This window comes from Kogia breviceps, chromosome 12, assembly GCF_026419965.1.
Source record: "Kogia breviceps isolate mKogBre1 chromosome 12, mKogBre1 haplotype 1, whole genome shotgun sequence".
In the NCBI taxonomy this organism is placed as follows: Eukaryota; Metazoa; Chordata; class Mammalia; order Artiodactyla; family Physeteridae; genus Kogia; species Kogia breviceps.
The window spans coordinates 82,379,913-82,396,361 of record NC_081321.1 but is presented as its reverse complement, the minus strand read 5'-3'; the positions used below and the strand labels follow the sequence as shown (position 1 = coordinate 82,396,361).

Genomic DNA, 16,449 nt, shown 5'->3' with positions numbered 1-16,449 from the left:
GTATGAGTGTGTGACTGATTCTGGTGTGTAGACTGGGGGTTTCATATTGCCAGTGGTGATCTGATATTTAGAGAGCTTGCATTTATTTACCTCTTATGATATGTGGACAACTTGAGTAATGTAAGAAGGAAGGTGTAGTGTTAGCTATTGCTCACTAACAATTAAATGTAGTGCTTTAAGACAACATGCATGTCTCACAGTTTCTGAGGGCCAGGAATCTAGGTATGGCTTACCAGAGTCCTCTGCTGAAGGTCTCAAAAGACTCCACTTGAGGTGTTTGCCAGGACTTAGTTCTCAACTGAAGCCTGACTCGGAAAGGCACTGTTTCCAAGCTTACTGAGGTGGTTGGTTCCTCCTGGTTGTAGGACTCAGGGTTTCAGTTTCATGCTGGCTGTCAGCCAGGGATCAGCTTCAAGTCCTAGAAGCCTCCTGCAATTCCTAGGTCACATGGCATACCACCATGGCCACTCACTTCCTCAAAGCCAGCAAAGGAGAGAGTCTCCTTCAAGATGGGTGCTACACAGCAAAGGAAACCATAAACAAAATGAAAAGACAACATACAGACTGGGAGAAAATGTTTACAAATGATGCTACCGACAGGGATTAATTTCCAAACCATACAAACAACTCATACAGCTTAATATAAAAAAAACCCAACCCAATCAGAAAATGGGCAGAAGATCTAAATAGATATTTCTACAAAGAAGACATATAGATGGCCAACAGGCACATGAAAAGATGTTCAACATCGCTAATTGTTAGAGAAATGTAAATCAAAACTACAGTGAGGGTCTTCCCTGATGGCACAGTGGTTGAGAGTTTGCCTGCTGATGCAGGGGACATGGGTTCGTGCCCTGGTCCGGGAAGATCCCACATGCTGTGGAGCGGCTAGGCGCATGAGCCATGGCCGCTGAGCCTGCGCATGCAGAGCCTGTGCTCCACAACGGGAGAGGCCACAACAGTGAGAAGCCCGCATACTGCAAAAAAAAAAAAAAAAAAAAAAAAAAAAAAATACAGTGAAGTATCAACTCACACTTATCAGAATGGCCATCATTAAAAAGACTACAAATAATAAATGCTGGAGAGGGTGTGGAGAAAAAGGAACCCTCCTACACTGTTGATGGGAATGTAAATTGATACAGCCACTATGGAGAACAGTATGGAGGTTCCTTAAAAAACTAAAAATAGAGTTACCATATTATCCAGCAATCCCACTCCTGGGTATATATCTGGAGAAAACTATAATTTGAAAAGATACATGCACCCCAGTATTCATAGCAGCACTGTTTATAATAGCCAAGACACGGATGCAACTGAAGTGTCCATCGATAGATGAATGGATAAAGAAGATGTTGTTATGTATTACACAATGGAATACTACTTAGTCATAAAAAAGAATGAAATAATGCCATTTGCAGCAACATGTATGGACCTAGAGATTATCATATTAAGTGAAGTATGTCAAATATATGATATCACTTATATGTGGAATCTAAAAAAAATGATATAAATGAACTTATTTACAAAACAGAAATAGACTCACAGACATAGAAAACAAACATGTTTACCAGAGGGGAGAGCAGGGGATGGGGAGAGATAAATTAGGAGTTTGGGATTAACATATACACATTACTATATATAAAATAGGAAAATGACAGGGACCTACTGTATAGCCCAGGGAACTATATTCAATATCTTGTAATAACCTATAATGGAAAAGACTCTGAAAAAGAATATATATAAAAATGAATCACTTTGCTGTACACCTGAAGTTAACACAACATTGTAAATTAACTATACTTCAGTTAAAGAAGTGGTAAAAAAATTAAAAATGGGTGGTACAATCTTACATAACATAATCACATGCAGGTAATCACTTACATCCTGTCACCTTTACCAAATTCTTTGGGTTAGAAACAAGTCCCTGCCCACACTCAAGGGCAGCATTACTAAGAGTTGGGGATCATGGATCATCTTAAGAGTGTCTGCTACAGAAGGGAAAAGGAAATTGGGTTAATCTTGTACTCAGGATTTTCTTTTCACCTATTATAACTAACTTGAAGGCAGGGTTCATGTTTGACTCGTCCTGAATCTTTTGGTCTTCACAATCACCCACCTACTAGATAGTTTCTTATATTTAGTAGGGACTCAGTTGGTATTTGTAGGCTTAATTAACTATTATGCTATAAAACTACTATCAAAGAAAGTGGAATCTCCTGTACTTGGCTTGACAGTCTTGACTCTGCAAGTTGAAAGCCATTGTTTATGAACTAAGACTATTAAAATTTTAATTATTTCTAGCAATGTCTGTTTATCATCTCTACCATCAAACAGTAATTTTTTTTTTTTTTTTTGCGGTACGCGGGCCTCTCACTGTTGTGGCCTCTCCCGTTGCGGAGCACAGGCTCCGGACGCACAGGCCCAGCGGCCATGGCTCACGGGCCCAGCCGCTCCGCGGCATGTGGGATCTTCCCGGACCGGGGCACGAACCCGCGTGCCCTGCATCGGCAGGCGGACTCTCAACCACTGCGCCACCAGGGAAGCCCCAAACAGTAATTTTTAATAAATTCTCCTTTTCTCAGAAGAAGCTATATTAGTGCTCTATTTAAAGTTGGAGAATACAGATTACCTTGTTAAATCAATATAGCAATGGTAGTAGTTGAAGATCTGGAATCTTATGAAACATTGTTATGAGAGACTAACAGCTATATAAGGTGGCCTTCTTTTCATAGTGTTTTGTTTCTTTGTCTATCAACATAACGTTTGCTTTCCAAATCAGCAGGCAAAACTAGCAAGTGCTTTTTATTTTTGTCTATGAGAAAAATATGAGCTGCCAGATCAAAGGAGAAGTATTTCTAACTCTGAGACTTGTGATCCTAAAGAATCATATTCAGCACTGTAGAAATATTAATTATGTGTATACTTAATTATCCATATGGCCCTAGGCAGACATTTTGCAAAGCCATGCTGTTTGCAATTCTTTTTCCTTGGATAGATAAGGTGGAGGCTAGATAACTATAGAATACCAAAAAATGATTTTGTAGCATGAACTAACACAAGGCCAGAAAAATAAAGGCCAACAATAGAGGGAAAAATATACAGCAAAGACTTTAGGTCTTTGTGGAATGAGGGAGGACCTTAATAAGTCAATATTATTGTAGCGGACAAACCAGGCAGGAATAGCATAGTCAGAGGTAGGAATGGTTCATATTGAATGTGAGAGAGAGGCAGATATTCCCAGTTATTAAACATGGCCATATAATAAATGACTACCATGAATAATCAAAGAATGTACAGTTACCAGATGTGGGGCGGTCTTCAGCTACAACTGTAATTATGCATATACATTTTACAAGAAGCAGTGTCTTTGTCTTCGGGAACAGAAAAAGAGGAGGGAAAACTGTTTACCTGCATTTTGGTATAGCTCAGGAGAATTTTATTTTTATCTTCTATTACCATGTGTGCTAGGCAGAATCTAAGATGGCCTCCAAGATTCTTATCCTCTGCCATACACGTCTGGAATAATCCTCTTCTTTTGAGTGCTTCCTGTATAATCCTTTTCATTTTAGTTTGGGCAGAACTGTTGAATATGAGTCATCACACCTGTGATTAGGTTACAAATCAGTCCACTTTAATCAAAAGCCGGCCTGATGCAATCACTTGAGCCTTTAAAAGGGATTGGGTTTTTCCTGCAGTTAAACAAGTTCAAACCTTGGAAGCATTAGAGGGCCTATTGAGGGGACCACATGGCAAGGAATTGTGGGTGGCATCTAGGAGCTGAGTGTGGCTCCTGGCTGACAGTCAGCAAGAGAGTGGGGGTCAGTCTTACAATTGCAAGGAACTGAATTCTGCCCACAACCAGTGATCTTGGAAGAGGATCCCACACTCTAGATGAAACCATAACGCTGACAGACACTGATTTCAGCCTAGTGAGATCCTGAGCAGAAGACCCAGTTAACCCAGACTCCTGACCACAGAAACTGTGAAATGATAAATTTGTGTTGATTTAAGCTGCTAACTAGGTAGTAATTTGTTATGCTGCCATAGAAAAGGAATATGGTACCTTATATATGGCCTGAGTATCCACATTAACACTTTCCTAAACATGCTCTATCTCTTCCTGACTTTGTATCTATACTCAGGTATTCTCTTCCCTGGAATGATTTCTTTTATATATCTGTTCTAGCCATCATTTATGGCTCATCTCATGTGCCATTGCCTTGTTGATATTTCTGTGTTTCCAGAGATGAATGTCATCTCTCTGTCCCCTAAATCTGCAGTGTACTTTGTGTCTTTGTCATGTAACTTACGTATTTTACTTGCATTAGAGTTATTTGTATTCATGGTTTATGCTTTTTGTTTTAAATTTGTTTATTGATTTAAGTAGGCAATACATATATTCAAATATTCCAAATATTTGGAAAGAATATTTCAAAATATTCTTTTGAAAGAATGTATAATGAAAAGTAAGTGTTTTTAGCTCAGTTCACCAGTCCCCCAGTCCTCTGGTCCAGAGGCAACCTTTCTTTTCAGTTTTTCCATGTATCCTTCTGTAGAGTTTCTATACATAGGCAAGTATGTATGTCCTTCTTCCTATCTATACAAAACTAACATAGTATTTATCCTCTCAATTTATCCTCTCTTCTTCATTGTGAAATGTATGACGAATCCATGTTTATTTCCTTCTTATATTAGTCTCCTGAGGTACCTAAGTATTTAAGACCTACTGATTCTAATCTTTCCCACCAAACCTTTCATTTGATGTTACTTACATTAACTCAAAACTCATTTTGACAGACACTTTGATTAAAATGCTTTCCTTAATACGGACTCAAAACCTTTCTGAACATTTCACTGTTAGGGTGTCAAAATGCCAGAGACTCATAACTTTAAGACATGTTTACTGGATTAGAGAAACCACATGGATAAATGTTTCTGAATACGCTGTTATTAGCAGACACCCTTTCTATTTTCTCTGGTAATCCCTCTGCTACTCTCCTGACAGAGTGGTTATTGTGTGAGGGGTCTTATGGGGGATGGAATTGGGAGCACTGCAATAGGATAAGGGGTTTTCAGTTTATATAAGAATTTGTGAAAATGTTCTTTGAACTGAATATTAAATATCTGTTCTTATGATGGTGTTGGGTAAATAAAGCTAATAACATTTTCTGCAATTCTAAAAAAATAAAACTCTAGAAAACCTAACTTTTCTATTTGATGAACATGATTCTGGAGCCTTATATTTTGTTAAAGCTTTTACTAACTTATTTACTTCTTAGCATCTAGTTGTTTTAATTACCTTATTAAAAGTATGAACTACTTCTGCTTCCTTTTCCTCTCTTAGCCATTCGCAGAGTGTCTGATTCCCTTTCCTAATTGGTGAAATTAGAATGAGTGAAAAAGAAAAGTGACTAAGTTCTTATCAAGTTTGTTTTTCTTTTTGGTGGTACGTGGGCCTCTCACTGTTGTGGCCTCTCCCGTTGCGGAGCACAGGCTCCGGACGCGCAGGCTCAGCGGCCATGGCTCACGGGCCCAGCCGCTCCGCGGCATGTGGGATCTTCCCGGACCGGGACACGAACCCGTGTCCCCTGCATTGGCAGGCGGATTCTCAACCACTGCGCCACCAGGGAAGCCCCGTTTGTTTTTAAAGTGCATATGTTTGTTTCCTTTTTCTCTTACATGCTCTCTTTATTCACAGTTGTGCTGCTTAGCACATCATTCAGAAAGATATGTAGGGATAATGATATTATATAACAGCTATTAAGACCATTGTTAACAGCTTTATAAGTTAGTGGATGGTTAGAGACTGAATTTGATTGAATTTGAGTACTGAAGATTGTGTGTTTATCTCTGAATTTTGTTATGGAAGCCCTCATCTTTCCTATTTCATAGGATAACACAGATCTTGTTGAAGAGGAAATTTGGGACTAGTTTATTTTTCATATGACTTGTGTATTAATAGCTACTTCATAATTAAATGTGTTCTCTGTAACAGGGATTCCATGATTTGTAAGAAAATAATAAATTTCAGCCCTCATCCAACTGAGTTTAAGAAAATACTAAACTTAAAACTTTAGATACCAAGAAGGTATTTATTGATGACCTCATTTTGTAAATATATATGATTTCCTTGAAGATTCATTTAGTATAGTACTTTATAGAATTTTTGATTATAGCATTATATATATATTTTTTTAAAATTTATTTATTTATTTTTGGCTGAGTTGGGTCTTCATTACTGCACGCGGGCTTTCTCTAGTTGTGGTGAGTGGGTGCTACTCTTCGTTACGGTGTGCAGGCTTCTCATTGCGGTGGCTTCTCTTGTTGCAGAGCATGGGCTCTAGGAGCATGGCCTTCAGTAGTTGTGGCACATGGGCTCAGTAGTTGTGGCTTGAGGACTCTAGAGCGCAGGCTCAGTAGTTGTGGCGCATGGGCTTAGATGCTCTGCAGCATGTGGGATCCTCCTGGACTAGAGATCAAACCCGTGTCTCCTGCATTGACAGGTGGATTCTTAACCATTACACTACCAGGGAAGTCCCTGTTTTGAATAATATCAATTAATGGAAATTTATCAATTTATCAAGTGATTGTAGAAACCACTTAAAATTAGTTTGATTGTTAGTTCAGTTACATAAATTTCCATAATGATTTGCACTCAGTAGAGATTTATTGTGTCTTCTCTGGTTCCAACTGACTGAAACCTAATTCATAATCAGTTTAGGCCAAAAGGGAATTTATTTACTGATGTGACTGAGACAGAGAGAGGCAAGGTGAGGCTAAGCTTAAGGAAAGAATGTGACAAGGGAGTTGGGTATCATCAGCAGGGCTCTTTTTTCAGTTCTTGCTTCTGCCTCAGTGTTGTTGTCTTAGGCCTGATTACTGCACATGGCTGCTGGTAGAAAGGGATTTTAGTCAACTCTCTTTCAGTTTCTAAACTAAAAAAAAAAAATCTCATATATAGGTGTAGCTGGGATCACATGTCCCTCCCTCCCCATTTGCCAAACAGCAGTGGCCTAGAGAGTAGGAATGATTTTCAAGAAGATGCCAGTTCATATTCTAACTATGTAATTACAGAGATGGGATAGGAATATTTCCAGTAGGTGGTGGGATGGGGGGTTGGGGGAGATGAGGAAAGGTGACAATAAACACAATACCTTTTGAGATGGGGAAGAAAGGGAAAGATCTGGAGTATGTGGAGCTGTTTAGGAGGGATGCTTTGGCAGGAGTCAGTAGGAGATCATTTGGGTTATGTATTAGTCAGGGTTCTCCAGAGAAGCAGAATCAGTAGCATGATTATATATATATACATACACACATATATATATATAAAATAAATTTAAATATAAGGAATTGACTTACATGATCATGGAGGCTGACAAGTCCCTAAATCTGCAAGGTGAGTCAGCAAGCTGGAGACCCAGGAGAGCTGATGGTGTAGTTCCAGTGTGAAGGCCAGCAGGGTTGACCCGGGGAGAGTCAGTGTTTCTGCTTGAGTCAAAAGCAGGAAAAAAACTGATGTTCCTGTTTGAAGGCAGGCAAGCAGGAGGAATTCTCTATTATGTGGGGGAGGGTCAGCCCTTTTGTTTTATTCAGGCCTTCAACTGATTGGATGAGGCCCACCCACATTAAGGAGAGCAATCTGCTTTACTCAGTCTACTGATTTACATGTTAATCTCTTTCAAAAGCATCCTCACAGAAACACCCAGAATAATGTTTGACTAAATCTCTGGGCACCCCATGGCACAGTGAAGTTGACACATAAGATGAGACATCACAAGGTGCTACATGCTAGAATATGGGATGGGGTGTGTTTTGTACTAAACAGTTCTAATAAAGAACAAGTTAAAATTATACTGATAAGCATTAGATATGTAACTTGGTAAACCTGGTTTTTCTGAATGTTTTTCATTCTTATTGTAGCCAAAACACACATAACACTTTATCATTCTGTAAAATGGGGAGATATTTGGAATGTGAAATGGCGTATATAAACAACCAACCTTATGATAAATGAAACTGGAGTCTCCTGGCCTAAAAAGCTGCTTAAAAGCCATCCATGTAGATATGAAGTTATAAATCTTCAAAAATACATCTATTGAGTTAACGATGTAGCTGAAAATTTATTTGAACGTTAGATATCATTGGGGAGTATTTCAGTATCTGAAAAATTAAAGTCAGCTTTACCATTGGGAGAAAAGAGTGCCTGTTAGGTGAGAATTCTGTGTATTAACTTTGTATTAGGTTTTCACAAAAATCTTGTCTGTTTTCTTATATTCAACAGGTCAGATCAGTTTGTTTGAAATCATTTACCTTTTTCTTAATGGGCTGATTAGCCTTGCCCCTCAGGACACTCTATTGACAAAGCTTAACATTGTGCCATGAGGTACAGGAGAAATGTTTATAGAGTCTAGACCCAGCATCACAAAGCAGGACAAAGAAGGGTGGATTTAGAGCTAAGACACAATAAATTGTTAACTAGCACACCCCAGAACCAATGCTTTTTTTGATTTTGGTGCTTAGGATTCTTGGACCATGTAGATAGTATAAATTTAAAGCTGAAAGAGTTGAGAGTAGGTCATAGTTAAGAATTCTGGAGGCTATAAAAACCCAAACCCACTGGTTACCTAACTGGAAAACCTCCCCAAGGCAATTGCAGGTAAGCTCCCGAGTTTATTGCTCTGGTTAGCAATTTCATCTTTTTTTTTTTTTTTTTTTTTTTTGGCGTCCCTGGGGATTTCATTTACATTCTTTTGAGCTCCTAGCTCCAGTTTTCTATCCATACAGGGTTGTATTTATTTTCTTTGTCTTATTTCTGTGCTAGTGTCAGCATTCCTCCAGCCACCCTCCCACCCTTTGTCATGACCTTCAATGACGTTTATTCTAGGTGTTGAGGATACAACAAAACAGACAAACCCCATGTTCTCATGGAGCTCATCTTTTTAAAGGGGAAATAAAAATAGATAAAATTACTATGTTAGGTGATGATAAATGTTATGAAGAAAAGTGAGGTAGGATAAAGAAATAAAGTAATGAGGGTGCTGTTTCACATAGGTCAGGTTAGGCCTTGCTGATACAGTATTGGTAGTGTGATGTCAAAGTCTGTAAGTGTTAATTATACATTTGTATAATGAGCAGTTCATCTTGGTGTCCTAAGCAATGTTAACTCATAAGCTGAGCTAAGAAATTGGATATTGCTGCAATAACTCAAATATTAATGTAAGTTTTAAAAAGATAATGGGGAAGTATCCTGAAGACAATTCCTTGAGTACTGTCAGTCTTTAATTTTTCGTATTATAAATGCTGCCAGTGTTGAATAATAAACGAATCTGTAAGATGATACACCAGGCAGTGTTTTTGACATGCATTATAAACTCATCTTTTTCCAGAGTCTGTTGCTCCTCCTGTATTCACTGTCTGTTAATGGTGCACCACCATCCATCTTGTTGTTTATGCCATTAGTTTGCTTTTCCCTCATTCGCCATGCATTTAAATACCTACTTGTGTTAGGCACTGAGAGCAGGAAGTAGGGTGAGGTAAGTGAGGTACTTGCCTTGGGTGTAAAATTTAAGAGGATGGCAAAAAAAAACCCCTCAGTAATCATGATAAATACTATTTTAATGCAATATTTTAAAAAATCAATGTATGCAAAAAAAATCCATGATGAATGAAATATCAAACTTTTAAATAAAGAAGGGATTCAGTCTTGCCCTGGCATAAACCCAAAAGCCTCACTTTCCTTACCTTAGCTCTGGCTCTGCTGACCATGTAAGGGGAATAAGCCATAGGTGTCTGCCCATAATGAATTTACCAGTAGGGGGAGAGAGACATGTGAATAAGTAAGTACAAAAATAAAAGTCCACTGAGGTAGAAATAAAATAGGGGTTCAAAGAAGACATTTTTGCAAAGAGGATGTAAGGATTAGGAAAGAACCTGTGTCATCCTAGACTTCTCTTTCTTCCTTAGTTTTACCAAATTTTGGCCTCCTTTCAAAATCCCTCTTGAATATATCCTTTCCTTTTCTCTAAACCCATCATTAATGCTATATCCTTAGCTCTTTTCTCTCCTGGATTACTCCTAACTGGCCTACTGCCAGAGAGCCTTTGTTAAAACACATATCTTATCATGACTCTCTCCTAGTTAAAATCCTTTAATAATTATCAGTCACCTTCATTATAAAAGCCTGGCATCCAAAACATTTAATGATCTCAGCTCTGCCTTTATCTTGGCATTCTCCATGGATTCAGACTTATCAAAATCTGTATGTTGGCCATCTGTTTATCTTCTTTGGAGAAATGTCTGTTTAGGTCTTCTGCCCAATTTTGGATTGGGTTGTTGTTTTTTTATATTGAGCTGCATGAGCTGCTTGTATATTTTGGAGATTAATCCTTTGTCAGTTGCTTCGTTGGCAAATATTTTCTCCCATTCTGTGGGCTGTCTTTTCGTCTTGCTTATGGTTTCCTTTGCTGTGCAAAAGCTTTTAAGTTTCATTAGGTCCCGTGTGTTTATTTTTGTTTTATTTCCATTTCTCCGGGGGAAGGGTAAGCTGGGACGAAGTGAGAGGGTGGCATGGACATATATACACTACCAAATGTAAAATAGGTAGTGGGCAGCAGCCGCACAGCACGGGGAGATCAGCTTGATGCTTTGTGTCCACATAGAGGGGTGGGATAGGGAGGAGGAGATGGGAGGGGGAGACACAAGAGGGAGGAGATATGGGGATATATGTTTATGTATAGCTGATTCACTTTGTTATACAGCAGACACTAACACCATTGTAAAGCAATTATACTCTAATAAAGATTAAAAAAAAACCCCAACTCTGTATGGTTCTCCAAATGGCCTTGCATGTTGCCATTTCCTCTTCTTGGAAAGCTCTTGTTTCTTTTCTTCTCACAGCTAAATTCTGTCCATACATTAGCACTCAGAACAGACCTTGCCTTCCCAGGGGCTATGGTATACATGTATGAATCTTTGGTGCCTAACACTTACCGGCAGTTAATATTTGTAAAATATCTAGATCAGCCTTAGTGAGAAAGAGTCTGTACTTTTGTGCTCGTGCACATAGCTTCCATCCCTGCCACCATGTTCACTGTGTAAGCATCAAAGTGACCAAGGACAGAGCCTTTCTGACCTTCGTTGGATGAGTCATCTTTTCCACCTGGTGGGTCAGTTCTTCCTCTGCTATAGATGCTTATTTGGTTATTTACACTTTGTGTTTACTTCTGTAGGGTCATCTACATGCCTCTTTTATAGATCTCTTTGTGTCTGATCATTTATTATTGCTCCTTCCAGGCTCCTGATCGGTTAGCAGAGCTGTTAGCCACTGTCCAATAATTCATATATATCCTTACCTCAAACCACTTCTCTCTCATACAAAGATGATGAAGCTCTGCCTGATGGTGAAATTTCCTTTCACAACTGCCCTTTAGAATAGTGCTACTCAGACTGACCATGTGAAGGACTTTTTGTTTTGTTTCGTTTTCAGTCATCATGATTGATCCTTTTGTAAAATATAAAACCACACACTTAGTTATTGAGGTAATGTAAAATTATTATAAATGTTTTCAAATGTGTACTCTCACTGTTTATACCTTTGTATATATGTTGTTATGGAATGATAAAAAACAGTTTGTGAGCTAGCTTTAGTCTGTGGACCATATTTTAAGTAACACTGCAGTAGTTCCCTCCTGCATGGGGCTATAGTGTGGTAGCAATTTTTATCTTGCACCAACATATCAAACTGATCCATCCATGAGCTGTGTGTTTTTTTGCAGGAGCCACTCTTTGAGAGTTGTGCAAATCTTTGTTATTTCACATGGTTACATTGTTCCTTCTGATTTACTGCCTTAGAGAAGGCAAGGGGGAAGTGATATCAGGGGCTTCCTTTGTCCCTTTCTATTGTAATGGCTCTTATTTCACAGGTCAGAGAACCAATGTTTGGGTTTTGGCTGCTGCTAAATATTTCCATCCCAATTGTGTACTCAGGGACCAGGTACGTAACCAGATGGTGGGTCTGTAGACCCGTTGGGCCAACTGTGAGATGGACTTGGGCTGGGACTCCATTTATTATTTGGACTCTATGTTTCCACTCTAACTGGGTAGCCATAAAGGTATTTTGGGTACCCTGGTTTCAATGTCAGCTTAGAAACTATATCCAACAGTCCCTGGATGGGTTGGGTATTAATTACTCTTTTACCAGTGTTGAGCTACTCTGGTAAATGGCAGCACATCTCTTTGGAGAATGATTGGAGGAACATTGACTTTTTTTTTGCTCAAGAGGACTCAGCCTCCCCTTACATTGATGGGCTTTAGGTCTCTGAACTGGCTTAGATCTGGAAACTGCACATAAATCTTCTGCTCTTCAGTTCTTGGTCTTTTTTGGCCGTAAAATTCAAGAAATAGTGTTATTAGCTACTTGTTGTGGGTTGAATTGTGTCCCTTAAAATTAATATGCTGAAGTAGTAAACCCCAGTACTTCAGAATGTGATGTTATTTGAAAAAAAGGTCATGGAAGAAACAATTAGTTAAGATGAAGCCATACTGGAGTAGGTTGGGCCCCTAATCCAACATGGTTGGTTCTTATAAAAAGGAGAAATTTGGACATGGAAAACACATACAGGAGAATGCTGTGTGAAGATGAAGACAGAGATCAGAGTGATGCTTCTACAAGCCAATGAATGCTAAAGATTGCCAGCAAACCACCTGAAGATAGGAGAGAGGCATGGAACAGATCCTAACAGCCCTCAGAAGGAACCATCCCTGCTGACATCTAGATCTTGGACTCTACCCTCCAGAACTGTGAGACAATAAATTTCTGTTGTTCAGTCAACTCAGTTTGTGGTGCTTTGTTACAGAAGCCCTAGCAAATGAATATACTACCCATTTCTTTTGCCTCTACAAAAAAAATGGCTAATGATTTATTAGCTGTAGTCACAGATCCTTGCAGATCAAGGTTCTCTGGTTGCTGCTCTGATTTTACTGTCTTTCATGGCGAATACATTAATCTTGTTTCTAATGGTTAAGTGCTACCTCCGGTGCCTGCTGTTTTGGAATCCTATCACTCCCATTGACATCCCATCAGTGTTTTAGAACCTCCTTAAGGTTTTCTTGCTAGAAGTTATATTCTGAGTCACAGGAGCATGCCTCCATGTTAATACACTTTCCTTTCTCTAGTATTCTTGCTTCTGCCTCAGCTTACCACCCTCAAGGTACACTTCCATATATGTGCCCCAATTCTCGATGACACATGTTAGACAGGCTCAGCAGCCTGAGAAATAAATAAATTATTTTTTCCCATAGTAGAGACTGTACTACCCAATTGGAGCAATTATGAGTAAGATCTGACCCTACTTATTGGTCTAGAGGTAATGAGGGGAGACAGTGTGGATCTTGAGGAGGACATCTTCCTGAAGTATGGGCTTCCCAAGTCTCCAAGCAATTAGAGGCTGCTTTCCTTTATGAAAGGGAATGGAGTGCGTTGTTTCAGCCCAGAGGGTTCAGCGAAATATGAGCATTCATGTTCTTAATGAACCCAATATCAGCATACCATGTCTCGCTATCTTACTCTCTTCATATCGGAGCCCTGATTACAGCAAGGGAGACCTGCTGGGGCTGTATGTTTAGTCTTCTTTGTAGCTCAGCTACTCAGTCAAATCTTAGACCTGATTTTCAGTACAGTCTGCTCTCTGGGTACAGGAGATAAGGTTTACTTTAAATGCTGATTTTTATAGCATGCTGTTTTTTACAGCGTGCCCTGAATTTTTTTTTATAAGTGTATTAAAAAAATATTTATTTTGGCTGCGCCGCGTCTTAGTTGGGGCATACAGGATCTTTAGTTGCGGCATGCATGTGGGATCTAGTTCCCCGACCAGGGATCGAACCTAGGCCCCCTGCATTGGGAGTGCAGAGTCCTCTCCACTGGACTACCAGGGATGTCCCATGCCCTGCATTTTGATAGGTGTTTTACCCAAGTTAACAAATACGAATTCCAAAATCTTAGTTATGATTGCCCTCATGTATTTCAAGTATTAGAGCTGTTGTATAAGCTTGTACATTCTCCTTCCTCCTCTACCACATTTCAGTCCACCTCAGGTAAGAATTTTAGTCATTGTATTGCTGTGGCATCTAATGGGTTATTACCGCTTATATATCATTAGAAATTGGATCCTTCATGCCCCCTGCCCAGTAAGTGATACAATTCCAGAATCCCATTCTGAGGATCTGTTTTCTAGTACCACTTCTGTTACCAGAAGTCCTAATTAGTGTTTTCTCCAAAAGCAGACCCTGAGGATAAGGATTTAAGTGTAGGAAGTATATTTTCAAGTTGATCCCAGGAAGCCTAGGGAGGAAGTGGGGCAAAAACTGTGGGTTCTTTTAAGTGGGAAGCTATCAGCATCAGTACGACTGTCCACATAATTGGCAAGAGAACTCACAGATGAGTCAAGGACATATGGTGTGGGCATTAACAGGGTCTCTATGAAGAGTACAGATGTAAAGCAAGAGCACAGAAACTAGCACACAGAATTAAGCACTTAATAAATTTAGCTATTATTTTTATTGGTGGTTAATCACAAAACAAATAGTTTTTATTCATTTTGTTTGCTTTTGCAGTATGAAAGGATTCATTTCAGGTTACCTTTAATTAGTGAACTCCTAATGAATTTTCAATGTGACTTGATTTGTGAAAATTTCCTAACTTTTCCAACTTTCCAAAATATATTTATTTTGATAAGTGAGGTACTCCCATAAGCCCTGACTTATGATTGAACTACCATAACAGTGAAATGATGACTGGCCTTTATTTAGTCTTGATAACCTAAATCCAGCATTTAGGTCTTGCCATGCAGTTATTTTGAAGCTAATTGCTTCACCCCAGCTTTTGTAATCTGTTTTACTTCTTGTTAACATGATGAAAGAAAAGGAAAATTTCTATTTTTCTCTATTTCAAAAATAAAAACTTATTTATGGTTCTCTGGGGCCTCAGGAAAATCCTTACTTAAGGTTCAAATGGTAATTATCATTCTTTCTCAGAGGAAATGTCTGTTGCACTTGTGAAACTGATATTAAATTTAGAACACAAAATTTGATGTTTCATATTTTTAAATTATTTTTTCCTACTTCTGTTTGATTTCATCATTATTTGATCATCAGCTACATTAAGGAAATGAAATTAATTTTTCATTAAAAAAATTAATTTTCCAAAGGAATATTTCAAGGCAAACCATATAAGGCAAAATATCAATTAATAATTTAATAGTTGACATGTTTTGGAGGGAGAGGCAAGTTAGAGAAGGAATACAAAAGAGTGAGCTTGATAGGAGCAAAATACTTAAAAGAGTTATACAAAAAATAAGGGTCACAGAATAAAAAAGTTTATATCAACATTTCAGTTGGATAATATATATAGTTGGAGAATAATAATAGCTGGCAAATTACTGGAATAATTAATAAAGTAGTCATTTGGTGTCACCGAGAGGACAAGAAATTGAACTGTGGAAGGCAGCAAAGGTAAATTTTACATTCTTTTACAAAGAAATCATGCCAAATAATTTCTTTTTGATATCCAGGCAAGCTTAATGAGTAAACAAAATCGAATGAGGTTAGAGTATATAGAATGTTTAATATTATTTTTTATGGATACATTAGATACGGTGCCATATGACATTTCATGAATAAAGTAGAGAAAGATTAATTATAAAAATAGCAGATCATATGTAGAAATAACAGACTAAAATAGAAATAATAGTTATAGAAAATTTGAATATACAGATAGGTTTCATTAACATTAAAAATAAAATCAGTGAATTAAAATACATATTATTGTCATTTACATATTAAAATTCATTTCCCTAGTTTGTCATTATATTAAGATATTATTGTTAATATTTTTAGACATATGTACTGACACGTTCACAGAAATATTATGACACCAGGGATTTCCTTCAAAGTGGGGAGGGTATATAGATAAAACAAACTTGACCATGCGTTGGTGATTTTTGAAGATGGGTGATGGGTACATGGGGGTTTGTTATACTATTCTACTTTTGAGTATGTTTAACATTTTTCATAATAAAAAGTTAATAAATCCTGTGGTATATTGCTTATGGGTAGTATTGAACTTCATAAATGGATGTTAATTATGCTTCTTTTTCCAGTTATAATTAATATTCTTACAACTTAATAACAATAATAGTCACGAAGAAATGGGGCAGAAAATAAAGAAAACATTTCTTTTGTCAAGGTTGTGGGCAGAACACTCAGAATTTTAAGTAAGTGTTTTGTGAACTAAATGGGTTTTTAAGCCAACAGGACCTTGAAAAATTTCTGTTCCATTTTGTACATTTGCAGATGATAGGATTCGAATTTGGCTGACCTTGTTATTTGTATCATGACTCATATTGCAGTTTGGGTCTCAGCTTTTGATTCTAGGATTTTTCCCATTCCATAAGA

General features: G+C 38.0%; 1 protein-coding gene and 1 non-coding gene across 2 annotated transcripts in view; one reads left to right on the top strand and one right to left on the bottom strand.

Annotated features, from left to right (window-relative positions):
- ANKS1B (ankyrin repeat and sterile alpha motif domain containing 1B) overlaps positions 1 to 16,449 on the top strand; it is a 1,077,938-nt gene that overhangs the window by 62,459 nt on the left and 999,030 nt on the right. The window lies entirely within an intron of this gene.
- On the bottom strand, positions 13,860 to 13,932 carry TRNAG-CCC (transfer RNA glycine (anticodon CCC)). Its single transcript has one exon. It is a non-coding gene; the product is annotated as a tRNA-Gly (tRNA).